The sequence below is a fragment of the Aedes aegypti genome, chromosome 1 (assembly GCF_002204515.2).
Source record: "Aedes aegypti strain LVP_AGWG chromosome 1, AaegL5.0 Primary Assembly, whole genome shotgun sequence".
In the NCBI taxonomy this organism is placed as follows: Eukaryota; Metazoa; Arthropoda; class Insecta; order Diptera; family Culicidae; genus Aedes; species Aedes aegypti.
The window spans coordinates 255,016,987-255,035,256 of NC_035107.1; the positions used below are offsets into that span (position 1 = coordinate 255,016,987).

Sequence of the window (18,270 nt, forward strand, 5' to 3'; positions counted from 1 at the left end):
TAATTTTTGACACAAAAATATCTCACTCACATATCTCAAAACCCTATCGGAATACCAACGTAATTTTTTGAGGGAAAACGGTCCATTATATTAGCTATCTACCATAAAAATTTGGTGATGGTAAACCAATAAACAAAAAAGTTATGACATTTCAAACATGTCATAACTTTCACATTTAGTAGAAAAAAAAAATATTTTTTCGGTGTAAATTATTACGGGAACCGCAGTTTGTTGCTGATTTTATTGTTAAGGGCCTTGCGTGAATTAAATAAGTCGTTTTCATGTATTCATTAGTATTATGTATATTATATGTATAAATATTATGTATATGTATAAATATTATATGTACATATATGTATATATGTATAAATTAAAATGAATTAACAGATTACACGAAAATAAAATTTTTTTTACCAGGATATTTTTTTTAGAGTATGATCGATGAGTTTCTAAATGTTATATATAAACTTTAAAAGTTTTGGATTTGGGTATGCGTTATGAGATCATGAAAACATTTTATTAATACTTATTTATTTATTTATTGTTAATCATTTTTTTTACAATATCGAACACTTTTGCATCATTATCAGTACAGTTCGAGTATAGTTTTGCTTTAATTTTATTTTCTGACAATGGAATGAAACAGAGAAATTTTTGGGTTCTTTGGATCGTTTTCGCGTTATTATATTGCTCGCTGAGCTCTGATGCCGTTAATTCGTACTCTTCAGTAGTAGTAAAACAAAATGATAATTTTGTTAAATCTTCTTCTTTTCTGCGATTCACCCAATCAAATAGTTCTTTTGCAGTTTTAATTGGATGCTCACGTTCTTTGGCTAAACTTGCGCTTTATGGTTCCTCCAATAGCATCACAAGGACCTTTTCCATGTGACGTAGCAAAGAAATGCCATTCTGCATCAATTCCGTACTTTGATTTAAATTGACATAGGCTCGGAAAATTCTTACGGTTTTTGTACTGCGATGTTGCTCCATCAGACATGAAATATATCTTTCTGATTTCTTTATTCTTATCAACGCGTAAAAAGTTAATCATTTTGGCAATGAACAAATTTACAGATACTGAGTCGTGTCTTAAATCTTCGGAAATTACAATAAAACTAAAATGTTCAATTTGCGTACTTCCATTGAAATAAATAACGAATGGATGAATTGTAGCTTGTTGTACGTTCCAGTGATGGGACTGCACTTCATCTTGCAATACAAAGCTATAGTTTTCAGAAAAATCACAAATGACTAAAAATTCACCATCTTGTAATGTATTTTTCGTATTTTTTAAAAAGCGGGATTGCTCTGTTTTAATAAAGTCGTGAGGAATTAAACTTTCTAATTTCAAGCAAAAAATGACACAAACTCATCTACAGGTTTTACAATAGTTTCTAGGTCACACCTATCCGTGGTCACCCATTGCTCAAATGATAACTGATCAATATAATTTTCTTCAAACTCAGCGAATAAAGTATTTTCCAATGATGAAGAATCTGGACAATCCGAACAAGATCGTAGATAGCAATTTGATGTTGTATTTTCACACAAAAGACTACCAGTTAATATTTTAATATCCTTTGATAAATTGATTCTTTTCAAACTATGTAAGATTAGGTTAATATTTTCATGTGTTGTGCACACTAGAGTGATGCAAATTTTGAAATGTTTTCTCCCCTATACTTAAACGATTTCAATTATGGTAAATAGCATCCTCCCAAAGTTTGAAGTGATTCGGAAGAAATTTGACTGTGCACACGCCATTTGAAGTTTATATGGAGATTACTATGGAAAACGCCAATCTTGTGTGTGCAGCCCTCTATCTCTTCGTCATAATATTTTATGGAAAAGTGAACAAATTCTTCTTATTTGAAATCCTCCCAGCTACAACTTTGCCGAAGACCACTTTTTGATTGGACCTCAGGATAAATTGTTATTCATCATTATAAAGTTGATTTGCATGTAGCATGCTTCACCAGCTGTTCGGCAGGCAACAGTGGTGCTCCTGGCGGGAAGAATAGATCAAAGTAATCCAGGCTACTATGTTCTACAGCCAAGGATGGAAAAAAATCGGCTCTAGCGATCAACAACACAGTATTGGAATAATCTAAGAGGGCCGTTACTCTCGCAGCAACATGATTTCAACACCTCATTACGCGTGCGTAGAGCAGATATATGAAGCATCCGATGCACTGTTTGTCGTGGGACAAAGAGTTTATCGGATGTTGTTACAAGTAGCGATCAACTTGAATCATGCCGCATTCGCGCTATTATCTATCGCTCAACCAATGTCCGAATGGTTTTAGAATCACAAACAACATATATGGAGGTAGATCATTGAGTAAAAGTGGAAAAATCCTCGAAATAATCAAACTTTTTTTCGCGAACAGTTAATCGCTAGCACACGTGCAATACGATGCATTATTCGCGGAGCGTAGTTTGTTGTGATAACTTGACGACAAAGAGTTAATCGTTGTTGCTATGATCGCAGGATAAAGAACAACGCGAGGCATCATGGATTTTGTCATGCTCACTAGATTTCCATCCTTGTCTACAGCAAAAACGCAGTGTTGCTCTGAAAGCAATTGAATGATTATCTCAGCATGATTCAGACTTTGTTATCAAAAATAACAAATTGTCCTTACGTCCCATCGAAATGTGGTCTTCGGCTAAGTTGTAGCTGGGAAGTTTTCACATGAGATGAGTGTGTTCACTTTTCCATAGATTATTATGACGAGCAGTTAGAGGACTGAACACAAAAGGTTTGCCTTTTCCATAGTAATTTCCATATAAACTTCAAATAGCGTGTGCACAACCAAATTTCTTCAGAATCACTTCAAATTTTGGGAGGATCATTTTCATCATAATTGACATCGTTTAAGCATAGGGGAGCAAAACCTTCAAAATTTGCATCACTCTAGTGCACACACAAACATTATGTGTTCCTGAATTGGATAGAAGCTTGCATTGCCTTGGACGAAGGCTTGCAAATGAGGAAAAACCTTCCTTAATATTTTCGTTAATTTCCTTGAAGCGTGTATACGCTTCTTTCAAAGTAGTCATCATTAATCGTTTTTGGATTGCTTGACGCTTTCCATCTTTTTTTACAGATACATAATCTTTTTGGCCAGGCATAGCTCTACTTACTTCATCGTCTTCAAAATATTGAATTATTTTTTTCTTTTGTCTCATCTGTTAATGAAGTACTCGACCTAGCATTTTTGGTTGCAAGACAGTTATTTTTGAATTGTTTTGCCTCTTTTGCTGTTTTTCTATTGGTTTTGAACTCATCAATGGCGTCTTGAATAGACCACGAGCTTGGCAGCATCGACAAAATCAATAATTTTTCTTTCCTTGTCGTGGCTAGATTCGAGAACCTTTCCTTCATATTCATAATTACCTCATCGTAGTCTGTATTTTCCACATCCTCAGGTCCTAATTTGAAGAGGTTTCTTCGTACAGCTTCGTTGATTTCACGGTATTTTTTCTCGGGATAATTGACGTAACCCATCTTCGTCCATTTAATCGGAGTCACTTTTATTCCAGCTATCCCTTCGTTGAAGCGTTCGATGTTGACCTTCTGGATGCACTCATCTTCTGATTGATTTGTTGAAACAGATGTCGCTGATGGTACCGTGGCAAGACTATCTGCACTTGGTACTTCTGGTAACTCCTCAGTTGTTGTCGGTGCATCTATTAATTCCTCAGTTGTTGTTGTTTTCGAACTTCCTGCAACCTGATCCACCGATGATGCACAGATTGCCCGTTTGTCAACGTTTAAACGGCAGGACGTACAAATGCGTAAATTTGTATTCAATGTAGACATTGGAGCATAACCAGCCGCTTTCAGTTTATCTATGGTGCTTTCGGTGAGATTTCGTAGCTCTTTCGAACACTTTTTTTCTGCAAACGGCCTGCAACAGTTGAGAAAGCGACTACTCATGTTGCTCGTTAGATTTTAATAAACAAAATCACTTTTAAGTTTTTACTGACTAGTTTGGTGTCGTTTGCTTGACTGAAGAAAAATTTTACAATTAAATCTTTTATAACCATAGTGGTAGTATATTTTTAGCTTTTTCGTGAGTATGTTCATGGTATGTACCTATCATGTTTTTGATGTTGTTGAAGTTACTCGCTTTCTCCCAAATATGATTAACAAAGTCTATTCTCTACCAAGGCTCCACCCAGGTGTAATCAGATTTTAACTTTGTGGAGAAAACCAGCGCCGAGAAAACCGACCTGCTTTACGTATACTAGATCACCTGGGTATAGACCCGCCTTGTTCTCTACGAGGTAAACTTTTTGCAGGTATACTAGTCGTATACCTGTATAGAAAACTTTTTTTGTAGCTTTTGTCTTCAATATTAGATTTCTTATAGGTTTCTTTTATCAAAAGGTTTCAACACTATTGAGAGTAATAAATCTTCGAGCTGTTTAGTAGAATACCTATAAGTAGATGAAAAAAACCGAATTTAGTACTATACCATTTAATTCCACTAGAGTTTGTATCCTTTGACAGATACGCGTATTTCGACCTCAACTGTAAGGCCGTCTTCAGTGTCGTGTACTAGACTCGACTTGTCTAGTACACGACACTGAAGACGGCCTTACAGTTGAGGTCGAAATACGCGTATCTGTCAAAGGATACAAACTCTAGTGGAATTAAATGGTATAGTACTAAATTCGGTTTTTTTCATCTACTATTGAGAGAATTTTTCTTCAGTTACGTACAGTAAAAAATATGACACTATCAAGACTTTAGATCACAACACTGGATCGCGTCTAACTTTCTAATAGATGCTATAATAGTTATGAATAATTAAATAAAATATCATGAAAACAACTTGTTAACCTCATGTGGTACCCTTAACAAAAAAATCAGCAACAAACTGCGGTCCTAAAAAAAATTAACAATGAAAAAAAAAAAATTCACTAAGTGTCAAATTTGTGAAATATTTGAAATGTCATAACTTTTTTGTTTATTAGCTTACCATCACCAAATTTTTATGGTAGATAGTTAATATAATGGACCGTTTTCCCTCAAAAAATTACGTTGGTATTCCGATAGGGTTTTGAGATATTTGAGTTTTTGTGACAAAAATGATGTTTTTTAATGCAAAACATTTTTTTTTTACTGTGTGTATTTTTTTTTGGAATCTTTATTTAGTTGTCTAACTTTGTTTCTTTAGTTGTCTAACAATCGAACGAACCGTTTTTGCTGTGCAGCTTTTTGAATATTTTTGACCCATTTTCACATACACCCTTTTGAAAAGTTAGTCGTGACTCAACTTGAAGATTTGATATCGGAAAATGACGATTTAGATGGAACTGAAAAACTGTGCAAAGTTTCAGATATTTTTGAAATGGTCGATCAGAATCGACTTGCATGCCTCCGTGGAATTCCTCTCTTGACTCTTTTTATTATTTTATTCGAACCCTTTGAGAAGAATCTCAATAAAGAGAATCAGAAAAGTAGATCTAAGTACCACATTTTAATTGCTTATATTTGACAGATACACGTATTTCTACCATGGTTGGGAATAAATCTGAAATTCACTCTAAAGTAGCCAAACAAAGCCAATCACAGTCAGTGAAGCCAGTGAAACTCACGTCCACCGCTGCTGTAGGCAAAAAGCCTTGAAAATTGCAAAACACCCGTTGCTAAGGGCAACCTAAAATTACCGTAGAAAAATGTTCTATTTCCCGCTGCAATTCCCACATTTGGAGCTTTCAATGACACTAACGATTTAGAAAATTCATTCACCCAACATAGGCTACTTGATAAGATTCACGTTTTTGAACTACTGTACTGGGGAGAGCCACGTGATTTTCGCGAAATTCAAGCCTACTACTATTATCATTCCCAGCACTGATTTCAACTACCAGTTGGAGCCTTCTTCAGTGTCAGTTACTCGTATCAACTGGAGTGTACAAGATTCAAGATACAAGGTACAAGGTACAAGGTACAAGGCTCTCAAATGTACTTTATTGATTCTCTTTGCAAATCTAGGTTTGTTTGGAATTGACCACTCAGAACCGGTGAGCTTGAGTTTGCTTTGTGCTTGATTGGCCGCCCGGGGATGCTACTCCAGTATCGCCAGATCAGCTGCACTTACACAAGGAACCAACCAGATGACTGCTTGGGATTAACAGACACCCTCAGTGTTTAAGTGCTGGTGATCTTCTATTTTTAGGTAACAATGGTGCCTGCCACGTCAGAATGCAGACCAATGAGGGGAAGGGGAAGGAGTTGATGATGCATACACTGGCTCCCACGGTAGACCGTATATACCACTGCATCTACGCCAGTTCATGCGAGAAGGGTGAAGGGGTGAGGTGTTTTTTTTATGGCAGAGAGGCTTGCTGTTTGGTTAGCAGACTGCCTATGTGTCAGGCGTAAGGAAAGGTGCTATAGTGATGGAAGAAAGGAAGCGTAGGGAAGCGGTTTTTTTCCGTCTCGGGTTTTAGCAAATGCTATGAATTGTGATAGATCAACTGTGATATATTAAGCGTGGTAGATAGAAGTAAGTGAAAGATACAACTACAAAGTACGAGGAAAGGGACGTTCCTGGGATTGAACCCATGACCTTCTGCTTATGATGCAGAAGCGGTAGCCATTGGACCACCAACCCCGTCATGACCACTCAGAACCGGTGCTAAAGGGATAATAGTTTGATTAGATTTTTAAAAGTATATTTGTTGCAAAATGTTTTTTTGTGACTTGTGAAACATTGGATTTGGTGTAAATTTCCTAGAAAATAGTATTCAATTTTAAAGTTGTTCAGGGCACTACTGGTTACTAAGTGGCCGATTCTGGAAGCCATTGAACGGTTCCCACGGCATCTGGAATAGTGAGTATGTTTTTAGTAGAATCAAGCCGTGCGGCACATCAAAATTTACAGAATTTTATAACAAACTGGTTCAAGACGATGTTAACTGAGTATGGAAGTATTGTTCAATTGGTACCCATGGCAGATTCTTTTTTAATTCATTCGATAGAAACATATTGTGACCCATCAAACTTTTCAGAATTTCAAACAAAATTCATTACAAGTGCCTTCAATTATCTAAGGCAACAATGGCCACCTATTGGCTCTGTGGAAGTTTCCTGGATTCTCAGATAAGTGGTCTATACATTCGTTTGATGCAATCATATCATGCGACATATCCAACTTTTCAGATTTGTTTCTATCTAGAGTAACATTTGTCATCTAGTGGCTCGATAGCAGGACCCAGAATACCTGGATAAGTGCCAAACCATACATTTGATGGAACTAATCCGTGTGGCATATCATAATTTGTAGAATCCCAAGAGAAATTAACAGAAAAAATCAGTTACCTAAGGTAACATTGGCAACCTAGTGGTTCCGTTTCTGGGGTTTCTAGATAAGTACCAATTCAAACATTTGATAGATTCAAGCCATGTATCTAAAGTAACATTGGTCACACAGAGGTTCTGGAATAGGTTCCATGATTCTCGAATGAGTGCCCATTTCATTAATTTAAAAGAACTGCAGACATTTGTAGAGCTCCATAGAGAACAAGCTTAAAAAAAGTATTCAGTTATGTAAAGTTATATTAGTCCTCTAACGGTTCCGGGACTCCCAAATAGGTGATCAATCCAAACATTCATGGAGCTGAGCCGTGCGGATTATCAAAACTGTTGAAATTCTGTTTAAAATTTATCAAAAATGTCTACAGTTATCTAAGGTAACATTTACCTCTTAGTGGTTCCATAACAAGTAACGAGAAAGTGATTAATACAAATAGTGGATGGAAACTTGTTGAGGTACTCTCATAAGTTATTTGTTATGATAGTAAGTATCTGCTGCTGTCTCATACAAAATTTGGTGTATCTGCCAAGGTCAATATTTAAACGTAAATAACTGTTTATAAAATTCGCCAGCTACCCAAACAAAAGCAAGTCAATACCCAGTCAACATTTTGGTTGGTATATTTTTTGCTATACATCATTGTATGTCACTCGTATAAAATGCATGAAAACTCGTATAAAATGCATGAAAACGCTATATACACACACCAAAGTGGAGGCCATATACGCACTTCCCACGACTTTTTCAGACTTTCCATGGTCAGCAATACGACGACACAAAATTCCGATAAAAATAAAAAAAAAGTTTCTAGCGAGACCCGGATCTCTAAACCGGTACCATACCATTACACCACAGACCTCTACATGCCTACATGAAAGGAAGTTTGCTATAAGGCACACACGCTTTGTTGTTCTTTGAAGCCCACCGCCAGAAGATACCAGCCTCGGGTGGCAAATTTTGCTAAGTTATTGCGATTTCATTTGATGCTAATCTGCATTGATATATGATCTGTCAGTTTATACAACTTGATGCGATTCTAGATTATACTATTTACGGCATGGTTTGTTGTCAACAAAGTTTGTCGACAATGAATCGTAGTGGAGAATTATATACAATTTGTGTTAACATTTAATCGTTTTGATTTGACATATTGTGCGATTCTGATTTTTGACGTATGAATATGAGATTTTTGGCGCACATCCTTATACGATACGTGGTTCACTGGGTAACATGTTCTGTTTTCAGCATCGAGTTGATATTATAATTTGATATCAATTAATCTTTGATATATTCGACATCATATTTTTGTTTTCGTTAATTTACTATTTTTGTTAATGTTATAATTTTACAAAGTTATAAATCTATTAGTGCAACATTATAAAAACAAAAAAAAAATCAATATAGTACTTATCTTGTTGCCGACTTAATTCTATATCCAACAAAAATAAGTATATCTCAGTGAGCTCTCAATTTGATCTCCATGATAGCATTTTTCTGCTTTCAGTTTTGATATTTTACTGTTAAAACGACCACAATGACAACAAACTAAGTTAGCAAAATCTGCAACATCAAAACATCAAACATAGATTTCAATTTGATCTCAAGCTTTGCTCGGGTAACTGATCTGAAGGAAAATGGGTCACCTGGTGCTGCAAGAACTCGATTGAAAGCGCCACTAGAATGCTCCCATCAAATGCGATCGCCACCTTTGATGAAACGTGTTGTTTCCAAAGCTGTTACGCTCTTATGAAAAGTTTTCTCCGATTTGGAAACACGTAAAACAATCAAAATGCGATCAATTTTAATATTTTTGACAAAACAAAGTCATTACACACATCAAATCTAACACAATTTTTTGGAGAGCTAAATAAATAAGTAAGGACTATAACATTGCGGATATATTCTAGAGTGTTACGTTTAGTATAGGTGAGCTAAGGTATATTAGATATTATCATGAGAATGAACACTTTGTAAAGGAACATCTGAAATAAAGAGGTCGCAGTGTGCCTCCCATTAGAACACCCCTGAACTAAAAGCCTTTTTCGCACACGCACATACCATCGCATCAATCGACAACTAGCACACCACCGACTGAAATGTTCGTGCAAACCAACATTGCACACACACAGAGGTGCATGAGCGACCGCAAAATTTGCACCACACCGCAGCTAGGAGACAAATAGGGGGGCTGGGGGCACCTTAAGATATATTGGTTCAAATCATGGTTGATTAGCACAATTTTTGAAGATTGTTCCAGTGTAGGGGCAAGCTCACTTCTTGTTCTAAATGATGTTATCGATAGATTTCAAAAATATAAGAAACACATGATGATTTGAGATTTTTGAAAATGTCCCTTCTTATGAGGTTTTCAAACGAGGCACGGGGCAAGAGTGCCACTCGTATGGGGCAAGAAGACCACCAGAGCAAAATGCCACAAATTTTGTATATTATTATTTTCCCGCCTAAACGATAAATTGTATAGTAAGTAAAGATAAAAACTGAGGGATAATAGTTGACTTATAGGTAAAAAGTAGTTTTACGAAATTAATTTAGTTTTCATCTTATTTGACTGTAACAATAACAGTAAAAATTTTCAGAAACCATTTTGAATGTCCAAGATGGTTTATTTTGATTTTATTTAGCAGGAAACATTGATTGAATGCAATACTAAACAAGAAAAATAAAAGTTCATTTGATTTTATATGAGAAAATTGCGGTGTCCCTCTTGCCCCATAAGACATACTGTTATTATATATGTAAAATTTAATGTCAAAAGGACTTTTTCGAAAAAAAAATCCTCACAGCTATATTAAACAATTAAAAATCATCAATACTGTGTGGAAAAATCAATATGTTTTGTATTTATTGGGAGTCAAACCTTGTTTTCCAGTCTTACATTCTTATAATATTTCGCATATTTTGCGTTGGTGAGTTAAAGACATTTTTCTAATTTTTTGTACCAAACATTTTTAACTGTAATATTTACACAACCCTCAATTAGTACTCAATTTATACTTATCCTGTGTTAAACATCAAAAACTTGATTTGAACTACGTGAAACAAGAGGTGGCACTTTTGCCCCGGGTGTCCTTCTTGCCCCATGTCCCCCTACCGTTTGGCCGGAAAGTGGAAAAGTGAATAATCAAAAAGTGGGCAGTCGCCGGTCACAAATTTCCGGGATTCCGCACCTGCAGCGACGGCCAGCAATAAGGGTAGCTGCGATCAGTTGAGCCCTTCGATTCCAGAAATGCTGACTACTTGAGACTAACAGACACCCGCAGTGTATAAGTGCTTTTGATCTTCTATTGTTAGGCAACAATTGCACCTGTCGCGTCAGAATGCAGACTAATGAGGAAGGGGGAAGAAATTATGTTGCACTTATACTGGCCCACCGTAGACCGTGGAATCCGACTGCATCTACGCCAGTTCATGCGGGAGTGTATGGGTTACATGGAAGGCATGACAGAGAGTTTTGCTCTTTGGTTAGCAGACTGCCTATGTATCAGGCGTAAGAAAAGGCGTGCTATAATGATGAAAGAATGGAAGCATAGGGAAACGGATTTTTGCGATTCTTCCGCCTCTGGTTCTAGCATTTGCTATGAATGTGGTAGATTGAGAGTGGAAGATAGAAGCAAGTGAAAGATACAACTACAAAGTATGAGGAAAAGGAAAGGGCTGGGATTGAACCCATGACCTTTTGCATTTGAAGCAGAAGCGGTAGCCATTAGACCACCAAACCCGTGTTATGCTGAAAGTACATGAAGCCATGAAAAACAACAGTCATCAACGTGATTTTGGTCATATATCAGTTAATAACATAATTATAATAGTTAACATTCCATACCAGTGGAAGTCAGGCTGAAGTATACTTAGTGCCATCTAAAAATTTTTAATCAAGGATACGGGGTGAAATAAAAGAAATGTTTCTTACGTGGTCTTGGTGATCTCAAACAAGTGTATGAGTTTTCTAAACCTTAGGATTCTTTATGGAATCCTTTGTTCTTATAGTGAGTTTCTGAGAAGTGTAAATCGGTATTCTTATCGGATAATGGGGGTTCCTTGCGTGCTTCTGAAAATTTACAATAAGATATTGAGAATGCTGCTTAAGATCTGACGGTTCGTTCCTATATTGCTATATTGACCCTTACCTATTTTGATGAATAGTATGTAACAAAGTTGCAACGAAAAAATAAGAATCAATGGAGTCGTTGATGTATCTTTACAAGGCCAAAATATCATCTAGCCCGGTCTGTTTGAACACCGAATATATATGCGTCATTCTTGGACCGATTTGAATGAAATGTTCTTCAGAAATAAATTGAATTTTGACATATTTTTTTGAATATTTTTTCTAATCACGAGTTCAAAAGCAGTAACGATTTTACTCGCTAGAGTGGCGCTTCAACCTACAAGCTCGGAGAGACTCCGACGTTCGAAGGCCAGATTCCTTTGGCGGGAATGGCCTATAACTTGGTCAATAATTAACTATGAGATTTTTTATAATTTACATTACTCAACATATTTAAGAAATAACTTCGAAGTTGTAGATTTTGAGACGATGAACAAGTTTGCTGAGGACAGTTTTTTGTGTAGGGCTATCAGATTTTGAAATAAATAGTCTTGAGTTTTTCTTCAAAAATTTTACTTCAGAGCGGTTCCATTTGAATTCGAATGTCGGTTTACTTTTGTATATTTTGATTTAGCTGAAATTTGTCATATGCTTTATTTATACCCAAAAATGCCTATTTGCATCATCGGTTCACCATTTTTACCCTAGCATCACTTTTAAGAAGGGCCTAAGAAAAATAGCTTTAACAATTTTCAAAAAATTAAAACTCAGAAACTATTTGTCTGATCCGTCTGATGTCTTCCGCAAAGTTTTAGGTTATTCTTGGAACTATCTGGAAAAAATATACACTGTAAAAAAAAATGTTATATTTTAAAGTAGACAAAAAATGGAGTCTTTCACACAGTCAAGATCACTGGTCAAGATGGAGAAATCATGGACAATTTTTTAAAAAAAGGTTGATTTTTCAATATGGTCTCAATAAACTTTTTGAATGCTTTTCGACCTGATTTTATGGAAGTACGCAAAATTTGCAACAAAAAAGGTATATGAGAAAATTATGCTAATTGCTAGCGTTTCCGAGATACAGCTATTTTAAAATTAAATTTACTGAAAATTCACAACTTTTGGTTGTTTTCAGATGTTTTTCGAGTTGATAAAATAAAGAATACAGTCATCTCTCCGTTACTCGATATTGAAGGGACCATCGAGTAAGGGAGGTATCGAGTTACAGAATACAAAACCAATGCAACTGCGATCCAAGGGACCATCGAGTTAGCCATGAAAACCAACTTTTACTATGGTTCTCTAACTCGATATCGTGAAACGGAATATCAAGTAAGGGAGAGTTAACTGTATTTTTTTTTCTGAAAGTATTTTATCTCATGTTCTTATACAATGATGGAACGCACTATTTTGATACAGGTTTCTTACTTTTTCATAATGTTTACAATATTTTTACTATCATTACAGTTTGAAAATTGCCTAACTTCTATTTTATCTACGGAAACTGGAATAAATGAATCGTACTTTTTTGTTCCCTGAATAGTTATTGCTTTCGAATATTGTTCATTAAGCTGCTCCTTGATATGTTCATACTCTGTTGTAGTTGCATAAGAAAAGAAAATTTGTGTTAGTTGCTCCTCCTTTCGCTTTTGAGCCCAATCAAATAATTCCTTGGCATTTTGATGGGATGTTCACGTTCTTTAGCTAGACTGTTGGATGTATTCAGGGACGTTGGAATCCGTTGTCTCAATCGATGTTGCTGACGCTTCTTCTAATGTTTCCTTACTAGAAACATTCAAGTTGGAGTTCGTTGATTCTATTGAAGTTGCTGACGTTGCTTCCAATGACTACTGACTAGGAATATTCATATTGGAATCCGTTGACTGTATTGAAGTTGCTGATGCTTATATTGTTTCCTCTTCCATGCAAACATCTTCCTCTTCACTACTTTATAAGTCATCACAGCTTGATAATGCTGTTCTTTTGGTCAATTGTAAACGGCACGAATCGCAAATTTTAAATTGTTTATTAAGCTGATTTTCATCTGCAAATCCTAGTTCAACTAATTTGGCAATATTACTTTCCGTGAGATTTCGGTAACTTTTTGAACATTTTTTTGAAAACACATTTACACAACCTTTGTTGATGGTGTTCATTTTATACTTCATTGTTCTAAGCTATCTTTTACTTTTCACTTGATTTTCATTTGCTGCATCAGCTCTTTTTTATACCAACATGGGTACTTGAATTAACTATTAGGTACGTTTCTGTCCGATCATAAAAATATTCCAACGTGCTGTACTTTAAGAAAACATCTGGTATATTTGTGTTATTTGTGTGAGACAACTGGGCACGTTACTCCTCTACTCATAAAGCTTTTGTTTTCGAGTGGAAATATTTCATTATCTTAAATCGATATAAATGCATTTCACGTATTGATTGCTTTATATTCGTTATTTGTTATTTATTAACTTTTAACATTTTGTTCCATATTTTCTTGATAATTACATATTAAAATATCACAATATTGAATGTTGAAGTTGTGTTTCGTTAAAAAAATAAATAAATCATTTTTACAGGGCACATTTTTTATTTCACCTCATACCATGAAAAATTACCAAATCAATATTTTTTCGAACATTTAAGTCAAAAATTATCTGCTCTATCAGACAATGAACACATTTCTAGGCTTATGAGCCTCGAAAAACATTCGAAAATGACCGAAAATTGAAAATTATATCATAATTTTGTATTAAAATCGCTGTATCTTTAAAACGGTTAAAGTTAGCCTGATTTTCCCGTATACCTTTTTTGTTGTAAACTTTGCGTACTTTCATAAAATCGAGTTGAAAAACATAATAAAAGTTTATTATGACCATTTTCAAAAATTAACCTCTTTTTAAAAAAACATAACTTTTTTGTCCATGATTTCTCCATCTTGACCCACTGTGCAAAAGACTTAATTTTTTGTCTACTTTAACATTTAAAAAATAATACGATTTATGAGAAAATTTATTTTTAAGCTTTATTTTCGAAATATAAAAAATTACATTTTTTTTTTACAGTGTATATTTTTTCCAGATAGACCCAACAATAACCTAAAACTTTTCGGAAGACACCAAACTGATCGGACAAACCGTTTCTAAGTTATAATTTTTTGAAAATTATGAGGGATTTTTTGTTCTTATACCTTTCTCAAAAGTAAGGCTAGAGTCAAAATGGCGAACCGTTGATGCAATAAGGCATTTTTGGGCATAAAGAAAGCATTTGCAAAATTTCATCCAAATCAAAAAAATATAAAAATGAAATTTGGGAAAAAAGTCGTCATTTTCTGTGGAACCGCTCTTCAGATAACTAGTGATTGGAAAAAAAATATTCAAAAATATATATGATAAAATTCAAGTTATGTTTGGTGTTCTGTGAAAATTTCATTTGAAGCGGTCCATAATCTGAGATCTATCTTACCAAAGTTAGTCATTTTGTATGAAAACTTGAAGCAGTTGCAAATGGTTTTGTCCAATACTGTAGATTCATAAAAAAAAGTTTCATCAGAATTCCCATACCTGCAATCTTATCAAAAATATCAACAGAGAATAGTTGTAATACGGAAGTCAATATTTTTAGGGTAGAAGTACCGGTTTTGGCCATACGTCAGTTGTATCCATAGTGGATTATACACCGTTTAACATAGCCAATCAGCATGAAATCTTTCGTGTTCAGTAGATCACATTCATAGGATAGAGCTTCCTTCATTTACTCGTTCAAATTCAAAACATAAGAAAAACAATTCATTTTCCTTATTATTACACCCATACACTTAATTTGGCCAGGACACTCATAATTTGGCCACTCCCATGAGAAGTCAATGCAATTGGCCAATTTAGGAACCGAAGTTAAGTCTCTGGCCGAAACTGGTTCCGTTGGCCTATATTGACCAACGGGATTTTCAAAGCAAAAATATGGTTTTATATCAGTTTTGACCCCTAATATGGGTTGAAAGCTTGCATTTGACATATTTGTAGTATAAATACGGCTTCCCATTTAATTTTTATTGGCATTTTCTCTTAGGCTGGCCAAAACCGGTTGTTTTACCCTACATTCTCTTTTATATGTCGTATTTATTAAGTTTCCAAAAAGTTTTACTAAGTTTATCCATGGCACACAAATAAAATTCTGTTTTCCTGAACGAATCTGGAAAAGAGGCAATCTTGTACTCAAAGAGTCAATCTCATATGAAATTTCATTGATCTTCTTTGAAATTATTTGGAAATGGTTCGAAAACTAGCAGTCTTTTTCTGTCTATCCCTAAAAGCGATTAAATTCAAAAAGATTCCTTTATTCTCCAGTAGCAGGGTGGAAAACTAAAGGGACTGCAAAAGGCTAGGAAAAGTAGATGGATAAGAGTGAACTTCTCGTTTGCAATCTTATCGATTTCCATATAAAATATATTTTTTCTCAACGATAACCTCATACCTCCTTCATTCTAGGTGAAATACTTCTTTTAGCCTATTGAAATAGTGAGAAACTCGATTTATTATAACTTAATATCTGATGTCAAAAATTTCTAGGACATTATAACCTAAACAAACTGCATATCATCAAAACATAGATGCATTAGATAGTAACATTCTTGGAAATGGACTATAGTAAAGATAATACAGTGAAAACTCCTTGAGTCGATGTTCCATGACTCGATATCAGGCCAGATCTGGTCATATAAGAGTTATTCTGCCTCAATTATAACATGTGTGCTACTCGGGCAGTGCATTTTTTTCCAATTAAACCCAATCATTGAATTTGAAGAGTGAAAAACACGTACCATTCAAAATTGTAATCCAACACCCCAATTTGTGACAATACAAAATGCGTTAAATTTGGGGCTTCCTTCATGAGATTTGACCCGAACCCCCGCTGTTCAAATCCTGCGCTGGATACAATATCAGATATCTTCATGTGATGTAAACATATGAAATACATTACTTTTTCAAAAGCAATGGGTTTTAAAATTATAAATGTCAAGAAAAATACGGTCTGATTAGAGAAAAACTAGTTGCTAATCATAAACCATGCTCTTTGTTTGGATACTCATGATTATAGATGAAAGCGTAGTACTATGTATCGTCATTTTGGAGTATTTTTATAGAATACCCCTGCAATTCGATAGGGTGATCCGATAAACAGTTTTTGTATTCATTATTTGTTATTTCAAATTTATCAATTTACAACTTTACCGAAGACACCATATTGGATAATCATTCCGACCAAAATGCACTATCAGCACCATATTATTTTTATTTTCATCCGACGACCCTTACCAATAAAAACACGGTGCAGAAAATAGTTCACGATTTCGGGCACTCGTCCCACTGTGCAACCGCTCAAATCTCTCCCGTTCTCTCGATACGAGTTCCGCTCACACACGGTTCACGCCTTCTTTTGATTTCTTCAGATTTTCTTCGATATTATGAAACTTTTCCTCAGCTAGAAACATGATTCACTTAAACTTTGCAACGGAAAGGCACTGATATTTAAAAACGTCGAAAAATGAGATTCGATGTGAACCAAAAACTAAACATAAATCTTCGACCTTTTGCATCCGTTTGTTGATGTGCTGGAATGTGAAAAATAGGGCTGGGTACCTCGGGAAAAATCTTCTTGTGTCACCACTTTCAACACACATACACAAGCACAGACCGTACACACCCGAGGACCATCCTCGAAAATTGGAAAATTTGATGCAAAATTTCGAAGGTTTTGTAACATTTACGACCAACGATTCTTACCCTGTTTGAAACACGGTACACGAACACGCTAGGATTAGGGATAATCCAGAAACCGAAGCACTGTCTTCTCTTAAAAATCCTTCATCCAAATCCGAACAGATTTTTCTTCCACGCCTTGCACTGGGAAAAACTTTACCCTGCCCAGTATTGATTCCAACGTTCGACACAGTCGAATTTTTTCAAACTTCGCGATTTAAGTTTTGGCTTTTATTCTTTCACGCCTCGTCCTTGGCCGAAATCTTCAATCCCGTTTCACCGAAATCCAGCTTGTCGATTTTCCACGAAAATTTTCCTCCCCACTGGACAGTGTCACTTTCAACACCTTACTAGCTCGAATCGATGGTGAAACTGAAATCCAAAAGTCCTTTGAGTTTCCGGATATCGTTTCACGTTTCTTAAAGCTTCCACTGTCCACACACAGTTCCCGAAACCGAACTACAACACTTCAAAACGGGGCGGGTGGAATTTACCTTCCAACAGGCCCTATCCCGAAAGACACCGTCTATCCAGTCTATCGAAACTCCACTTGCTTCCACTTGCTTACAATCTTTCACTGGTCGCGACTCTCGGCTCTCGCGCACAACAAGGGGAGCGGTTTCGGTTCCGTCTCCTGCCTGATCCGTTCGATGGGACTGCAATTCTTCTTCTGAATGGACGGTCGACCGACAGGACTCGTTGGGGTTGGCTTTGCGAAGGACTGGTGAGTCTGAGTGCGATGGGATGTTGTTGATTGGTTGGGTCTTGCTCGCTTATCTCGACTTTGGAAGTGAGTTGGGTGGAAAATTCTCAGTTCAGTTTCGGGGTGGTGAGGGATGTTACGGTTCTTTTGACTACAGTTGGTATGAATTGCCTTGAAATTCAGCAACAAAATGCCTAAGACACCAACCTTTGAGCTAATCACGTTCTTAAGATACATAAGATTGAAGATACTATGCTTCTAGCGCAACCAAGCAGATGAATTCTCAATCAGATTTGCCAGATAGCCTTTGACAAGTTAAGCTTTTATTAAAATTTTCCAAACAACATATACATTTCATCATAGGCGTACATTGCCATCAGACTTGAGGGAGGCTACGGCGTT

At 35.7% G+C, this 18,270-nt stretch overlaps 1 protein-coding gene across 7 annotated transcripts in view; it reads right to left on the reverse strand.

Annotated features, from left to right (window-relative positions):
• LOC5576365 (bone morphogenetic protein 1) overlaps positions 1–17,834 on the reverse strand; it is a 540,800-nt gene extending 522,966 nt beyond the window's left edge. For all 7 annotated transcript variants that reach the window (XR_002498631.1, XR_002498632.1, XM_021837569.1 and 4 more), the window contains exon 1: positions 17,190–17,834. The gene's annotated coding sequence lies outside the window, so the exon portion shown is untranslated. The remainder of the gene's footprint in view (positions 1–17,189) is intronic.
• Positions 17,835–18,270: the final 436 nt, after the last annotated feature.